General features: G+C 37.4%; 1 protein-coding gene and 1 pseudogene across 3 annotated transcripts in view; both read right to left on the reverse strand.

Annotated features, from left to right (window-relative positions):
• The window catches only part of RNF182 (ring finger protein 182), a 63760-nt gene that overhangs the window by 20726 nt on the left and 24477 nt on the right, over positions 1-18557 (reverse strand). The window lies entirely within an intron of this gene.
• On the reverse strand, positions 7229-7751 carry LOC121499286 (annotated as a pseudogene).

Raw genomic sequence — 18557 nt, forward strand, 5'->3', positions numbered from 1 at the left:
GTGTCTCTGCCTCTCTCTGTATGTCTCTCATCAAAAAATAAGTAAAATCTTAAAAAAATAAAAATTAAAAATAAAATAAAAATTTTTAATCTTTTTATAAACCAAATGATTGCTCACAAATTAAATTAAATTAAAATAAATAACAAAGAGCTTATCAAATTCAACACCCAAAAAACAAATAATCCAGTTAAGAAATGCGCGGAAGACAGGAATAGACACTTTTCCAAAAAAGGCATCCGGATAGCTAATAGACGCATGAAAAGATGCTCAACATCACTCATTAGGGAAATACAAATCAAAACCATGATGAGATACCACTTCACACTTATCAGAATGGCCAAAATTAACAACACAAGAAACAACAGGTGTTGGCAAGGATACGGAGAAAGGCCCCCAAGAAAGGGAACCCTCTTACACCTGTGGTGTAAATGCAAACTGGTACAGTCACTCTGGAGAACAGCATGGACGTTCCTCAAAATGTGAAAATAGAACCCCCCATGATCCAGCAACTGTGCTACTAGGTATTTACCCAAAGGATACAAAAATACTAATTCAAAGGGGCACATGCACCCTAATATTTGTAGCAGCATTATCAACAATAGCCAAACTATGGAAAGAGCCCAAATGTCCATCAAATCATGAATGGATGGAGACACACACACACACACACACACACACACAGCCAACACAATGGAATATTACTCAGCCATCAAAAAGAAAGAAATCTTGCCATTTGCAGTAATGTAGATGGAGCTAGAGTGTATAATGCTAAGTGAAATAAGTCAGTCAGAGAAAGACAAATACTGTATGATCTCACTCACATGTAGAATTTAAGAAAGAAAACAGGAACATATAGGAAAGGGGGAAAAGGAGAGAGGGAAACAAATCATAAAAGATTCTTAGTTACCGAGAACAAATGGAGGGTTGATGGATGGAGGTGAGTGAGGGATGGGCTAGGTGGGTGATAGGCATTAAGGAGGGCACCTGTTGTGATAAGCACTGGGTATTGTATGTAAATGATGAATCTACTTAATTCTACTCCAAAAACCAATACTGGACTGTATGTTAAAAAAAAAAAAAAACTTACTAAAATTTAAATTAAATAAAAATATAATAAGCTCATCTTCAAAATCTTTCACGGATTAGCCAGCACCCAAGCGGGGTCCATGATGACATGAATACATTTAAAAGGTACCTCTCTTCCCTTGGATTTTATTTTTACTTGCTAGAAAAAGTCAAAGTTGAAACATCTGATATTCCACAATAAATATGGAAATAGAAACATCAGAGCTCAGAATGAGACAGTTATAAAAGTCATCTGCATATGAGGAGTAACTGAAATACTGAAAATAAGACTGGCAAATCATGAGCTTCCCAGGGAAGTTAGAGCAACTTAGAGAGAGAAAAATGCTTAGGATACATAAAAAAGACCTGGGAACATTGTTAACATGCTGGGAAAAGAGAAGAGAAAAAAAGAATCAAAAGGTGAGCAGGAAACAAAGGTTATCCATAAATCCAAGGAAAGAAAGGGTAAAGGGAAGTGTCAAAGTAGCCAGCAGACTGATGGGACAAACAAGAAGAGGAGATCACACATAACCATAAATGTCCCAGAAGACAGACTACAATGGGCCTGGGTAAAAGTTTGGCTGTAGCAGAGAGAAAATACAGACAATGAATTTGAAGAGCTAAAGTAACCAAGAAAAGAACTGAGGAAGGAAATTATCAGAACCAGTTGAGCTAAGTGAAATATAGATGATAAATCAGGAGAGAGCTTTTTGGAATGTACCAGAATTTGAGCTCTTCAAATATGCCCATTTTTCCCTACTTGGCACTAATGAAAAAACATATGGTATTAAATCAAATTTCACATTGTAAGCTAATGAAATAAAGTTGCATTTTGAACTTTCAAATGTCAATTTGGCTCAACAGCGACCCAGCCATGCTAAAAAATAAATACATAAACAAGTATATTAACCCAGATAAAAATACGTAAAACTACAAGAAAGAATCTAATTTTTGAGTTTAAGAAACATTAAATGTTTTCCTTACCTAATAAAACTGTAAAACTGTAGCATCATGGATTTTACAGCTGCAGAAAGAGACCATTGCTTTATTTGATAATCACTACAAGTGAGGCACACACATGCACAGACAAGGCTCTCGCTGCATTGCCAAAGCCTGTGGGCACACGCAGACAAGATATTTTCCCACTGCCTTTCTGAAGCGAGCATGGCCCACCAAGTACACTCTCCAGCTGTCTTGCTCATGCCAGAAGTCATGGGCAATCCACACAGGAGACATCTGGGCACCTGGCCCTGGTGACCAAGAAGGCTGGTGTTCCAGAGCTCCACAGGGATGTAATGATCAGAGAAATAGCTCTTGGCAGGACACCATCTCTAGGGCACCACTACACAGACAACAGAAGGAAACACAACCCTAATCTTCCTGAGGTAAAAAAAAAAAAAAAAAAAAGGCCTATTTACTTTGCCTATAGCTTCAGCCTGAAGGGCAGGCTAGGCCACACATCTAGCAGCTAAGGAACATAGCAGGGAACATAGCAGGGAGACACCATCCTTTGCACAACCCTTTGGCCTTGCTACAGCCATGATTATAGCCCCACAAGACTATATATACTTGCATACTTTAAGAGCTGCTGCCTGAGGGTCTGGCTTCCAAACAGCCTGTATCTAGGTGTTAAACAAGATTCTTCCCCTTGGATCACTGACAGGTCTTGGCACTATCTGAAGCAATGAGGCCCATTAGGAAGTTTTGACAGTCACAAAGGCTTGAAAGACAACCAGGAGCTAAGGCAGGTCTGAACAAGAAGGATCACACCTACAGAAGGCCACACCTTCAAGACTGAGAGAGGTAGATGTTCCACCTAACACACAGAGACAAACACAAAGAGTCAAGCAAAATAAAGAAATAGAAAAACATGTTCCAAACTAAAGAACAAGACAAAACTTCAGAAAAAGCCCTTAATGATACAAAGACAAGAATTTTATCTGATAATTCAAAATGATGGTTAGAAAGATGCTCACTGAACTTGGGAGGAAAATGGATGAACACAATAAGAACCTCAACAAGAAGATAGAAAACAAAAAAGTAACAAACAGAGGTCATAGAGATGAAGAATACGGTAACTGAATGGGGAAATACACTAGAGGGGTTCAACAGCAGTCTGGATGAAGCAGAAAGATGTATCCATAAGCTGGAGAATAAAGCAATGGAACTCATCCAGATAGAGCATCAAAAAAAAAAAAAAAAGAATTTCTAAAAATGAAGATAACTTGGGACACTTGGGTGGCTCAGTGGTTGAATGTCTGCTTTCAGCTCAGGGCATGATCCTGGGCACCTGGGATCAAGTCCTGCATCAGGCTTTAGGCATGGAGCCTGCTTCTCCCTCTGCCTAAGTCTCTGCCTCTTTCTCTGTGTCTCTCATGAATAAATAAATAAAATCTTTTTTTAAAAAAAATTAAGATAACTTAAGAGATATCTGCAACAACAGGTGGAATAAGTCACATATTGGGGTCCCAGAAAAAAAGAACTGAAAAAGGAGCACTTATTTCAAGAAATAATGACTGAAAATTTCCCTAACCTAGGGAAGGAAACAGACCTCCAGATCCAAGAAGCCCAAAAAGTTCCAAATAAGTCGAATCCAAAGACAGCCATAACAAGACACATGAGAATTAAAATGTCAGAAGTTAAAGAGAGTATCTTTAAAGCCTCAAAAGAAAAAAAAAAGTTGTTATGTACAAGGAAAACCCCATAATGCTATCAGATTTCTCCACAGAAACTATGCAGGCCAGAAGAGGGTGGCATGACATATTTAAAGTGCTGAAATGAATACATTTCCAACCAAAAAAACACTACACAGCAAGGCTCTCATTCAAATCTGAAGGAGAGATGAAGAATTTTCCAGACAAGCAAGAACTAGAGGAGTTCATCACTACTAACTCAGCCTTACAAGAAATATCAAAGGGATGTCTTCATGCTGAAAAGAAATGACACTGATAACAAGGGAACACACAAAGGTAAAAGTCTCACCGCAAAAAGTAAATATATAATAAAGGTAGCATATTAACCCCTTATAAAGCTACCATACAAGTTAAAAAGACAAAAGTAGTATAATTAACTAAAACTACAATAATTAGTTAAGGTGTAAAAAATGACATCAAAAGCACCAAACATGGTGCAGGGAGTAAAATATAGAGTTTGAGAATGTGTTCAAATTTCAGTTGTTATCAACTCAAAACAGACTGTTATATACATAGGAAGTTATAAGTGAACTTTCTTATAAACCACAAAGCAAAAACTTATAATAAATACACAAAAGAAAAAATGGGAAAGAAAATGAAACATAAAACTAAAGGAAGTCATCAAACCACAAGGGAAGAAGAATGGAGAGAAACTACAAAACAGCCTGAAAACAGTTAACAAAATGGAAGTATTATTTTAAATGAAAACAGATTAAATTCTCCAACCAAAAAACATGGAATGGTTAAATGAGTAATAAAACTAGATCCATCTATATTTTGCCTACAAGAGATCACTTCAGAAGTAAGGACACAGACTGAAAGTGATGGCATAAAAAAAAAAAATACCCCATGCAAAGGGAAATGAAATGAAACCTGGTATACATACACACTCATAAAGACAAAATAAACTTTAAAACAAAGTCTATAATAAAAGATAAAGAAGGGTACTACATTATGATAAAGGAGTCAATCCAGCAAGAAGACATAACATTTATAAATATATATGCACCCAACTTAGGAGCACAAAAATATATAAAATATATAAAGCAAATATTATTTTTTATAAAGCAAATATTAAAAGGTAATACAGTAACATTAGGAAATTTAAACACCATACAAACTCACATCAGTGGATAGATCATCCAGACATAAAATCAATAAGGAAACCATGGTTTTAAATGACATTAGGCCAGATGGACTTAATAGATATATACAGCACATTCATCCAAAAGCAGAAGAATACATATTCTTCTCAAGTATACATGGAATATTCTCTGGGATAGATCACATGGTTGGCCACATAACAAGTCTCAATAAATTCAAGAAGACTGAAATCAGATCAAGTATCATTTCTGATCACAATGGTATGAACCTAGAAATCAATTACAAGAAGAAAACTGGAAAAACTATAAATATGTGGAGATTAAACAACTGGTCATAGAACAACTACTAGGTCATAGAAGAAATCAAAGAAAAAATAAAAAAATATCTAGCGACTAACATAAAAGAAATACAATACACTAAAATAGATGAGATGCAGCAAAAGTGGTTATCACTTTTGTTTTTTTTTTTAATTTTTATTTATTTATGATAGTCACAGAGAGAGAGAGAGACAGAGAGAGAGAGAGAGAGAGGCAGAGACACAGGCAGAGGGAAAAGCAGGCTCCATGCACTGGGAGCCCGATGTGGGATTCGATCCTGGGTCTCCAGGATCACGCCCTGGGCCAAAGGCAGGCGCCAAACCGCTGCGCCACCCAGGGATCCCTGGTTATCACTTTTGATAGTTCATAGCAATATGGCCCACCTCAAGAAATAACAGAAATCTCAAACAATTTACTTTTACACTTAAAAAATACCTTTAAAAAGAAGAAATAAAGCCCAAAGTTAGTAAAAAGAAGAAAAAATATATAAAGAAATAAAGATCAGAACAGAAATAAATTAAGACAAAGAAATAAAAAAGATCAATGAAGCTAGGAGCTGATTCTTTGAAAAGATTAACAAAATTAACAAGCCTTTAGCTACACTCACCAAAAAGAGGGTTCAAATAAATAAAATGAGAAATGAAAAAGATGTTACAATTGATACCACAGAAATACAAAGGATCACAAGAGATCTGTGAACAATTACATACCAGCAAATTGAACAATCTAGAAAAAATAGATAAATCCCTAGACTTTACAATCTTCCAAGACTAACTCATAAAGAAATAGAAAATCTGAATAGACAGATTACTCATAAGAAGATTGAATCAGTAATCAAAAACTCCAAAGATAAAAGTCCAAGGCCAGATGGCTTCATGAGTGAATTCCACCAAATACTCAAAGATTTAATACCGATCTGTCTCAAACGCTCCCAAAAAAATTATGAGGAGAGAAACTTTCCAAACTCATTTTATGAAGTCAGCATACCAAAACCACACAAGGACACCACACATGCACACAAACACAACACACGCAAAATTATAGTCCAATATCCCTAATGAACATACGTGCAAAAATCCTCAACAAAATACTAGCAAACTGAACTCAACAATACATTAATAGGAGCATACACCATACTCAAGTGGGATTTACTCCAGCAATGCCAGGATAGTTCAACATCTGCAAATCAATTAATGTGATATACCGCATTAACAAAATTAAAGATAAATATCACATAATCATCTCAATAGATAGAAAAAGCACTTGACAAAAACTCAACATCAATTTACCATAAAAACTCTCAACAAAGCAGGCACAGAAGGAATATACCTAAGGCCATATATGACAAAATCAGAGCTAATATCACATTCAACAGTGAAAACCTAAAGGCTTTTCCTCTAAGATTATGAACAAGACAAACACACCCACTATCCCCACTGTTATTCACCATGGTGTTAGAAATCCTAGCCACACCAATTAGGCAAGAAAAAGAAATTAAAGGCATGAAAATTGTAAAGAAAGGAGTAAAACTGTTACTATTTGTAGATGACATACTATATATAGAAAACTCTACAGACTCCATAAAAAAAAAAACTGTTCGGATAAATGAATTCAGTAAACTTCCAAGATACAAAATTGTTATACAAATATGTGTTGTATTGTTTGTATGCACTAATAATAAGCTATCAGAAAAAGAAATTTAAAAATCCCATTTACAATCACATCAAAAAGAATTAAGAGCCCATAAATAAAATATGCTTATATGGACAATTAATTTATGACAAAGACAAGAATATACAAATATATAAAGGACAGTCTCCAATAAATGATGTTGGGAAAACCAGACAGCTACATGCAAAATAATGAAACTGGGCCATTACGTTATACCATATATACAAAAAAAAAAAAAAAATCAACTCAAAATGGACTAAAGGCTTGAAGGAAAGACCTGAAACCATAAAATTCCTAGAATAAAACCTAGGCAGCAAGCTCCTTGACATTGGTCTTATGATGTTTTTTTGTTTGATTTTTGTTTTTTAAGAGAAACGCTTTTACAATCCTGAGGTCTTTTATTGTCTTTACAGTTATCATGCCATGAATTCATAGGGAATGGGTTCCAGCAGTTCAGGCTCCTTTCCATTGGTTCTCACAAAGTGTGCTTCTCTGGGTGGGGCAGGCTGGCGCTTCAGTTGGACCCAAGTACCTTTCTCTTTGGCTTCCTCTTTTTCTGATCATTTTCCTTCACACGCTTCAGTAAGCTATCTCGGCTCTTTGAGTGTTTAATATGCTCAATGCGGACATTAATTCTCTGGGCAAGAATCTTGCCCTTAACTTGTTTGTTTACAACAATGCCAACAGCATGCTGAGTAACATTGTAGACTCTTCTAGTTTTGCCATGGTAACATTTGTGGGGCATTCCTTTTTGAACAGTGCCCATTCCCTTGATGTCCACAATATCACCTTTCTTATAGATTCGTATGTATGTGGCCAAAGGAACAACTCCATGTTTTCTAAAAGGCCTAGAGAACATATAGCAGGTACCTCACCTCTTTCCCTTTGTGTTGGTCATTTTGGCGAATTACTGGAAGATGGAGGTTCCCTTATGATGTTTTTTTGGAAGATCTGACTCCAAAGGCAAGCAGGGCACCTGGGTGGCTCAGTCAGTTGGACATCTGCCTTTGGCTCAGGTCATGATCACAGGGTCCTGGGATTGAGCCCCACATCGGGCTCCCTGCTCAGCAGGGGACCCTGCTTCTCCCTCTCCCACTGCCTGCCATTCCCCCCTGCTTGTGCTCTCTCTGTTAAATAAATAAATAAATAAATAAACAAACAAACAAATAAAATCTTTTACAAAAGAAGAAAAAAGGCAAGCAAACATAAGACTATCAAACTAAAAAGCTCTGATAGTGAAGGAAACCATCAATAAGATGAAAGAAAGGACCACCTACTGAATGAGGGAAGATATTTGCAAATCTTGTATCTAATAAGGGGTAAATATCCAAAGTACATTAAAAAAACATATGACCCAATTACAAAAACAAAACAAAAAAGCCCAAAGAATCCAATTTAAAAATGGGCAGAAGATCTGGATACACATTTTTCCAAAAAAAGACACAGATGGATAACAAGCACATGAAAAGATGCACAATATCACCAATCATGGAAATGCAATGAGATACCACCTCACACCAGACAAAATGGCAAGTATCATAGAGACAAGAAATACCAATTGTTGGTGAGGATGTAGAGAAAATGTAATCCTTGTTCACTGTTGGTGGGGATGTAAATTGGTGCAGCCACTATGGAAAACAGTATGGAGGCTCTTCAAAAAATTAAAAACAGAGCTACCATATGATCCAGCAATTCCACTATCTATCTACTTGCATCTATCTGAAAAAAATGAAAACACTAGTTCAAAAAGATACATGCAGCCCTATGTTCCCTGTAGCATTATATACAATAGCCAAGATATGGAAACAATCTCTGTGCCTATCTGTGGATGAATGAATAAAGATGTCTCTCACACACACACACACACACAGGAATACTACTGAGCCATAAAAAAGAATGAAATGTGACAACATGGATGTACCTCGAGGTACACAACTACACTAAGTGAAATAAGACAAATGCCACATGATTTCACTTATGTTGAACTCTATAAAATAAATAAAACAAAACCCAGACTCAGAGATACAGAGATAGGTGGCTGCCTGAGGGGAAAGCTGTTGAAGATGGGGATGAAATGGCTAAAGGGGATTAAGCAGTACAAACCTTCAGTTATAAAATCAACAAGTCATGGGGATGTAATGTGCATCCTGGGTATACAGTCAAGAACACTGTATTAACTTTGTAAGGTAACAGGTGGTAAGAGGACTCATCATAATAACCATTTTTGCAATGTACACAAATGTCAGATCACTGTTGTACACCTGAAACTAACATACTACTTACTGTATGTTAATTATACCTCAATTAAAAAAAAAAAAACTACAACAGACATTCTGCTATGGAGCTAATGGTGCCTCTGAAGTTTCACGTGGCTGCAGTGTGACACTAACAGCCACACGGCCTATGTCTAGGAAGGCTGAAATATCAAATACGTTTAATATCCATAATTTCATGATGATTCTTAAACCAAACTGATTACCTTTGGAGGATGCTAAGAAACCAACTCCTTATTCTGAAAGTAGATAATAAACAAAGGGAAAGACTCGAGCATTTATCCTGCCCTTCCTCTACAAATAGTTCCTTAGAGTAAATCAATAATGGATGAAGTAAAATTCTTCACTACAGAAGCACTTCAATTAATAAACAAAGAATGATAGAATTAGTATATTATTTTGCAACCCCGAATTTTGAAACAACCGGTGTAGGTCAGGAGTTGGCAAACAATGGCTAGCGAGCCAAATCTACGATGGCAAATACAGTTTTACAGGAACACAACCATGCCCATCACTTACGTATTCCCCAAAGCTGCTGGCCCACCACGATGACAGAGACCACATGGTCTGCAAAAGCTGAAAACATGCACTACCCAGCCCCTTACAGAGAAAGTCTGCTAATCCGTGATCTTGACAATAATTATCAACAGTTGCTAAAACCATTAGGCAAGAAGCAGATGACAATGTTTATAATGCAGGCATCAGGCTGACAACAGCTGTGCTCACTGTTCAAACTTCACCTCACAAAGGTGGGGGACAAGGTATTATGTGCCCCTGATGCCATGCGTTAGAAAGCACATACCCCACCTCTGAAGTCCTGCCAAAAAATTAAAAATATGATCAAGCCTTTGTTTCTAATTACCAGTTTACAAGAAATATAGCAAATAGAAAAACAAATTAAACGACACCATGGGGAAACAATTAGTAAAAATTCACACTGTGAGAAATTCTACAGGCAAAGGATCTGGTTTCTTCAATAAATAAACTGTAAGGAAAAGTAAAAGGTGAACCTATAGATTAAAAAGTCCTAAGGGAGGACACCTGGGTGGCTCAGTCGGTTAAGTGTCTACCTTCAGCTCAGGTCATGACCCCCAAGGTTCTGGGATTGAGTCCTGCTAAACAGGGGGTCTGCTTCCCCCTCTATCCCCACCCCCTGCTTGTGTTTTCTCTCCCTCCCTCCCTCTCTCTCTCTCAAATAAATAATATCTTAAAAAAATTTTTGTAATAAAAAACATGCCCTAAGAGATTTGAACCCACAACTATATGGTTAATCAATCTCTAAAAAAGCAGGAAAGACTATCCAATGGAAAAAAGATGGTCTCTTCAAAAATCGGTGTTGGGAAAACTGGACAGCAACATGCAAAAGAAAGAAACGGGAACATTTTCTTACACCATACCAAAAATAAATTCAAAATGGATTAAAGACCCTAACTGTGAGACATGGAACCATAAAAATCCTAAAGGAAAACATAGGCAGTAACCTCTTTGACATTAGCTGTAACAAATTTCTACATATGTGTCCTGAGGGAAGGGAAACAAAAGCAAAAATTAACTACTAGGACTTCAAGATAAAAAGCCTCTGCACAGCAAAGGAAACAATCAACAAAATGACAAGGCAACCTATGGAATGGGAGAAGATATTACCAAATGACATATGGATATGTTAGTATCCAAAGCATATAAAAAACTTAATAAAATTCAACACCCCAAAAAACGAGTAATCCAACTAAAAAATGAGAAGAATGAATGGATATTTTTCCAAAGGAGACATATGTGACCAACAGACTCATGAAAAGATGTTCAACATCACTCATCATCGGGGAAATGCAATCAGAACCACAATGAAGGGACACCTGGGTGGCTCAGTAGTTAAGCACTTGCCTTCAGCTCAGGGTGTGATCCTGGGGTCCTGGGATTGAGTCCCACATCGGGCTCCCTGTATGGAGCCTGCTTCTCCCTCTGCCTGTGTGTCTGCCTCTCTTTCTCTATGTCTCTCATGAATAAATAGATAAAATATTAAAAAAAAAAAAAAGAACCACAATGAAACATCACCTCATGACTGTCCAAATGACTAAAATCAACAATGCAAGAAACAGCAGGTGTTGGTAAGGCTGTGGAGAAAGGGGAACCCTCTTGCACTGGTGGTGGGAATGCAAACTGGTGCAGCCATTCTGGAAAACAGTACGGAAGTTCCTCCAAAAGTTAAAAATAAAACGACCCTAGTATCCTGCAACTGTACTAGTTAGGAAATTTACCAAAGAATACAAAAATACTAATTCAAAGGGCAACACACACCCTGAGGTTTACAGCAGCATTATCTGCAATAGCCAAACTCTGGAAACAGTCCAAGTGTCCATCAACTTATGAATGGATAAAGGAGATGTGGTGTATAAATACAATGGAATATTAATCAGCCATGAAAAAGAATGAAATCTTGCCATTTGCAATGACATGGATGGAGCTAGAGAGCATAATGCTAAGTAAAATAAGTCCATCAGAGAAAGACAAATACTATATGATTTCACTTGTATGTAAATTTAAGAAGCAAAACAAACAAGCGAAGGGGAAAAGAGAGAGGCAAACCAAGAAACAGATTCTTAACTATAGAGAACAAACTGATGGTCACCAGAGGGGAGGCGGATGGGGATGGGGGAAATAGGTGATGGGGATTAAGGAGGGCACTGGTCGTGATGGGGATTAAGGAGGGCATGGTGTTGTATGGAACTGCTGAATCACTGTATCATACACCTGAGACTAATATTACATTATATGTTAACCAACTAGAATTTAAATAAAAACTTTTTTAAAAGTCCTAAGAGATTTATCAACTAAATCATGTATAGTCCTTATTTGGATTCTGATTCTATCATAACCAACTGGACAACAAATTTAACAAGACAATGGAAAATCTGAGTACTAATCCAATATTTGATAGCAGTAAGGAATTACTGTGCTATTTCCTGGTGTGTTAATAGTGTTGTGATTGGACTTTTTAAACAGCCCAGTCTCTTTACTGTTTTAAAGGCACATACTGAATGTATCCACAGATGAAATAATATGACATCTGGGCTTTGTGTAGAACAATCCAGTGGGGAGGGGGAGAGATAAATGAAGCAAGATTGGCCATATGTTGATCATTGTTAAGGCTGAGTAATTAGTAAAAAGGGATTAATTCTGCCATTTTTTTCTACTTTTGAATATGTTTAAACTTTTTCATAATAAAAAGATAAGAATTAATACAACTAAGAAAGCTTTCTGTCTTTACTTCCAACATATGTGTTCATGGATATTTTGTTTCCTCCCCTGTCCATCCACCATGTCTATCTGTTCACACCAAATATTTATCGAATACTTACTACACATGGTCCCTGTGCTAGGCGCTGGCAATGACCTTCCCTCCCATGATCTACAATGTAGAGGTGGAGCCCAATGAGTAACTCAGCTATTATACAACTGAGGATAAACGCTTCAAGAGAAGGACCCAAAGTATGGGAAGGGAACAATGCAAAGGAGGTAGAGCTACACGTTTCTGCATTCCTCATTCCTACCCCTTAATGTTATCTTGTGGTGGTAGTCTATCCTGATTTTCTACTTTCCTCTTCTAAGGACTAGTTTGCCTTTCTCTGAGTGGTCCTGACTTACCCCATCTTATAACCCAGGGTTTCCTACTGCCTATTCCATTACTCCATGAAAGTGAAAGACTAGATTCCACCTCCGTCCTGTCTCCCATAAACCCCTTACATCTGTAGGGATGGACTCTCATAAGCCCACACTTCTATCTCTGCTCTCTGCTGTCCTAATTCCATCATGCTCACTGGTCATTAACAACCACACACACTCACACTCAGTGCAGTGCTAACCTCTCTCTTCACATCTTCACTAGTAACTCACCTGCCCACTGTGTGACTCAATGGCATCAAGAGTCCCCCAAGGTTTCCATGTCCAGGGATCCCCTCACCAGAATAAAAGGGACACCAGAAAGGCAGAGGAAAAGTGGGACCAAATCAAACTGAGAAGCTTCCGCAAAGCAGAGGAAACAATTAACAGAGTGAAAGACAACCTGCAATATGGGAGACAATGTTGGTAAACCATGTGTCTGATGAGGAGTTAATACACAAAATGTATTAGGAACTCCTCCTACTACTCAATAGCAAAAAACGTATAAGCTGACTAAAATATAGGCTAAGGATTTAGATAAGCACATTCCCAAAGAAGACATACAAACAGCCAACAGGTATATGAAAAAGTGTTCAGTTTTGCCCATCAAGGAAAAAGGCAAATCAAAACCATAATGAGATACCACTTCACAACTGTCATGTTAACTAGTATCAAAAATCAGAAAATATCAATAAGGCAAATGGCAATAAGGATGTGAAGAAATTGGAATTCCTGCACACTGTGGGTAGGAATGCAAAATGGTGTGGCCATAATGAAAAACATGCAGGATCCTCAGAAAATTAAAATTAGAACTACCTGGGTGGCATCATCAGTTAAGTGTCTGACTCTTGGTTTCAGCTCAGGTCATGATCTCAGGGTTGTGAAATCGAGCCCTGCTTGGGGTCCACACTCACTGCAGTCTACTTGGGATTCTCTCTCCCTTTCCCTCTGCCCCTCCTGCTCCTGTGCGCTCGCTCTCTCTCTCTCTAATAAATAAATAAATCTTAAAAAAAAAAAAAACAGAACTACCATATTATCCAGCAATCCTATTTCTGGGAATTCATCCAGAATTGAAATCGAGATCTTGAAGAGATATGAGCACCCTATGTTCACTGCAATACCACTCACACACAGTAGCCAAGATGTGGAAACAGCCTAAATGTCTATTGACAGATGAATGGATAAAGAAGTGGTAGAGAGAGAGAGAGAGAGAAAGAGAGAAAGAGAGAGAGAGAGAAATACTACTCAGCCACCCCCAAAAAGGGAAATTCTACCATTTTCAACAACATAGATGAATCTTTGGGACATTATATTGAGTAAAGTAAACCACATTATATTAAGTGAAATAAACTAATCACATAAAGGCAAGTGCTGCAGGATTCCACTTAAATGAATGTCTAAAGTAGACAAATTCTTGGAATCAGAGTGGAATAGCAGGGAGAGGGAAATGAAGACTTACTAATCAACAGGCATATGCTAGAAAGCAAGACGAGTGAGCTTCCGAGATTGGCTGAACAACACTGAACCTTTAGCCAACAAAATGGCATTGTACACTTAAAAATTTGTAAGGGAGGTAAAAGTCCTGTTTAGTGTTCTTACTACAATCTTTTAGTGGGTTATTTTAGCCCAAAAATAGGAGAGGGAAACTGTTAAAATGAAAATTCACCCACAGCAATGATAGAGGTTAAACAACACGGGAGGAAAAAAAACCCAACTTACTGTTTAATACCCCAAACAGCATAAATTAATGTTTGGACACAAGGAAGAGGAGTGGTATTACTTCAATCTTTGAAATTTTTAAAACATTGGAATGGACATATTTAGGCGAAAAAAAAAGTTTAAAAGTTTGGTTTTTTAGATCTGTGTTAGCTGTTTTGTTGTCATATCGCTGTTTATTTTTGCTGAAAGTGTAGCGGAGGTGGGGCGGGTCACTGGAAAGAGACTTAGCAGATTCAGGCAGGAGTGTCTGACACAGAGAGCTCTGCTGGATCACCTGATGGGGCTGCGGAGACACTGCTGAGTCACTGTCACCTCCACCTACAGGCAATTTCACCTCTTTTGGTTATTTTCTAAGAGAATGCAGTAGCGACACTGTGGCAGTTTGACATTGGATAAAGACATGCTGTGATGATGACATCTTAGGGTAAATCCCCAAATTGGGCCACAGTAATTTTCAGTTAAGCCAATCCCAGCTTTCCCTAATGAGCAAGCTCTGGGATCTTGAGTCAATCACTTGGGGAGATCACCTAACTTTTCTGGGTCATAGCTTTTTCATGGGAGAAATTAAGATTCTGGGCTACAGACCTTCCTGTTTCGGCACTACTGAGATCTGTGATCAGGAGCAGCTTTTCCATGTGTATTGGGGTGTTAGCAGTAATTCCAATGACAACTGAGAGTATTTATATCCTCCAAAAGCAAAGGACTAGTAACACTCTTACTTTCTCACTCAATGTTTATCAAGACTTGCTAAATTTTCTTCTTAGGATTTGGTACAGACAGTAAACAGCTTATCAATGCTAACTGTTACTAATGTAAGTTATTCCTAAGAAAAGCAAGTTGCTATATAAGAACACTAAAATACACGTTGGTAAGCATATATGACAATGTGTTGGCAACTTGAAGTCAAATGACTCTGGGTCTGAATACCAACTCCAGCGATCATGAACTTAGATGACCTTGATCATGTTACTTAAAACATCTGAGTCTGTGACTCATGATTCAATATGAAGATAGTATCGACCTCACAGGGTTATTAGAAGGATAAAGTAAAAATAACAGATGTCATGTGCCTGGCTAAACAAACATTAGTTCCTTCTCCCCGAGCTAGTCCTGGACATTAAATTCTAGATATTCCTGATTTCTACCTCTTTTTTTGGTTTCACTTTACATTTCCACACATAAAATACCCTCGTTCTCTGTGTTATTGACAAAGACTCTCTTTTTCACCTAGCTTTGTCCAGGCTCCTCTGAATCTTCTCCTCAATCAGGCTTCAACCCTGGTCTATGAAAACTGTAACTTTCAGCACAAATTATTTCATTCCCCACCCTAAGAGACTTCCACAATCACGAGCATAGTTTCTATCAGCCCAAAGCCATGTTCCTAGTAGGAGGAACTCAGGTCTCCCAATCATCTATCCAAGAAAGCTCACTGCTGCTGATGAATTTACTGTTTGTTCTAGTCCTAAGGCTGATGACAGGCCACTAAGGATAGGCTCCCTTCTCTTAGAGCACTTCCCTTAAAAAGCTTGCAATTGTAAATCCCTGTACTGCCCCGCTGAGTTGTTAATCTTCTACCATCTGAAACATCTCCTTAAGGACTTGGAAGCCACCTCTTTGAAATGCAAACATCTAGGGAGGTAGCTCTCCTGTTCCCCTAGTTTCTACAGGAGGGTAAGAGCCTAACTGGGTTGGGTGCCTTGCTCAAATTTGCAAAACTACTTCCTGTCCTAAAGATAGGAGAAATCTGTTTCTCCTCCAGATAACTGCCAGATTGCCTAACCATACAACCTCTCTTAAAGACTTTTTGGTACCTTTCCTTTTGTGCACCCCAGGATGGAAAAGGCCTCTCCCCTTTTGTTTCAGTGGTGTCGAGCTCAGTTTACACTGAAGTCTCTCTCTCCTACTGCAGCAGTACTAAAAGCTGTCCTTGCCATTTTTAACAGGTGTCTGGTACAAAATTTTTCTTTGATGGGGTTTACTTAGCCAGTGTTTATGGAATACTTCTCATGTGCCAGGTACCATATATCCAACAATGAGCACAAGGCTGTCACCTTTCTCAGAGAGCTCACAACCTACCAGCTAGGACAGAAATATATGCCAAATATAGCAGTTTCCGGGCAGCGGGAGAAGCAGTGCACACTTCTACTGCCACCTTCATATTCATTTATCTCATAATTTAGTTCCTACAGAACGTTCTGCTTCTGTGTCTCCATCAAAGAGGCAGGAACTTGTTTTTTGAAGGAAAGTTAGAATAACTCTAAGAATTTCAGAAAAAAGAGAACAAGATTTTCATATATTCTGGAAAGTCACTGATTTATCTCTTTTTTAGTCTCCAGTGTACTATACACATGCATAAACTTAACATCTTGAACAAAAACAATGAAATTTATTTTAAAATGTTATCACCTCAACTTTTGAGCTTCTATTAATTCAAAATCAATGGCTACCAAAAACACATCCTTAAGATCATTATAGTCCATCATTATATTGGTTATTTACTACAGGAGTATAAGGAAAAACAGCACCTAACATATTTAGGTTATCAATTTAGAGTTAATAATTAAAGCTTATCCAGCATATATCAGAGCAACACTGGTATATCAGAGTACGTAAATGTAATTTCTGTGGATCTGGTAAGTTTTTTGAAAACTTTAATGTTCTTAGAGCAATTTAAGGTTCAGAGTGAAATTGAGAGGAGGGTACAGAGATTTCCCATATACATAGACCACACATTATCAACATCCCCCACCAGAGTGGTATATTTGACACAATTAATGAATCTTATCTAATAATTTTTGAAAGCTATTATCAAGACTGATTTTTACTTTGATAATGTAAAGTGTTCAATCCCAAAGAAACCAGCATTACAAATTAAGCATTCAATGTCATTTCACTAAAAAACTAAAAAATAATAATTTGACAATGAGTTAAGCTAGATGTTTGTGTTTTTCTAATAATAAATTCAAATAAAGTTGGTCTTAATATTCCACAAATTACAAATAAAGATCAACACTAAAAGCCATCATCAAATTTTTATAAAATTGCCTTATATATTTGATTTTACTCTAAGAAATAATGAAGAAATTAACCAGTTCAAGAGAAAAGTATTCCAAAGACCAATATTATAATAACACTGCAAGTCAGTTTATCCTTTTATGCAAAAAAAGTTTAGTCTCTTAGCTATTGAACAATATTGAATAGAGGTTCCCTAGCTCAAATTTTGCAAGATAATTTAAAAAATTTTTCTGCCTGGTCTTAGTATCTTGAAGAGACAGCCTTGGATGATTCTATAAGAAAAGACCCTCATCTAGAGAAAAACAATTGCAATGATCATGTTTTTGTCAACTTAGGTTAAATAAAGTAATGATGGTAAAGAATGCTTTTGGAGATCCACTTCCATAAAGAAGGAAGTCATTTATATCAGACCAACCCTCCATGAAGAAAAGCTAAGCAAAATTCACAAAAGCAAAAAAAGTTCAAATTTTCCGACAGCAACCAAAGCCACCAGGGCTTGATAGAGACCCTGGAGGGAAAAGAAATGAACTGAGCTGACATTCTCTGCCATTTTTGATTAAGGCATTTGCCAATTTCTTTGCACACTCGGGGGGCCAGGAGGCCAGAAAGAAAGCAACACCTCAAAAATTCTGGCTTACTGAGTTATGCTCAGAAATAAAAGTTCAGGTTTACCAAAGCAGGTGGGACTGGAGGAGCCAAGATCCCCCAAAAAGGGGAAGTGCAAAGAACCAAGACCAATATTCTATACAACATTTCCCTTCAAGTTTCCAAAACCATATAATATGAGAAGCCAGAAAACCAAAGAGAAAGTGGCACACATGAAGTTAAAATACCAGCAGAGTTACTGGCAGATTTGTAGGGCACAGGAAAAAAGAAGTAGAGCTCAGGGTCACTAAAGAGGAAGGCCCCAGTAAACACCTCAGGCTTATAACTGGGATCTCTAAAATGCTAGGAATAAAGGAAAGCCAAGAGGAAGATATCTCTCAAAGGGAACAAAACCCAATGAGATTTTTTCAAACTCTGACTAAATAAAAATAGGCTAC

This window comes from Vulpes lagopus, chromosome 10, assembly GCF_018345385.1.
Source record: "Vulpes lagopus strain Blue_001 chromosome 10, ASM1834538v1, whole genome shotgun sequence".
NCBI classification, from domain to species: domain Eukaryota; kingdom Metazoa; phylum Chordata; class Mammalia; order Carnivora; family Canidae; genus Vulpes; species Vulpes lagopus.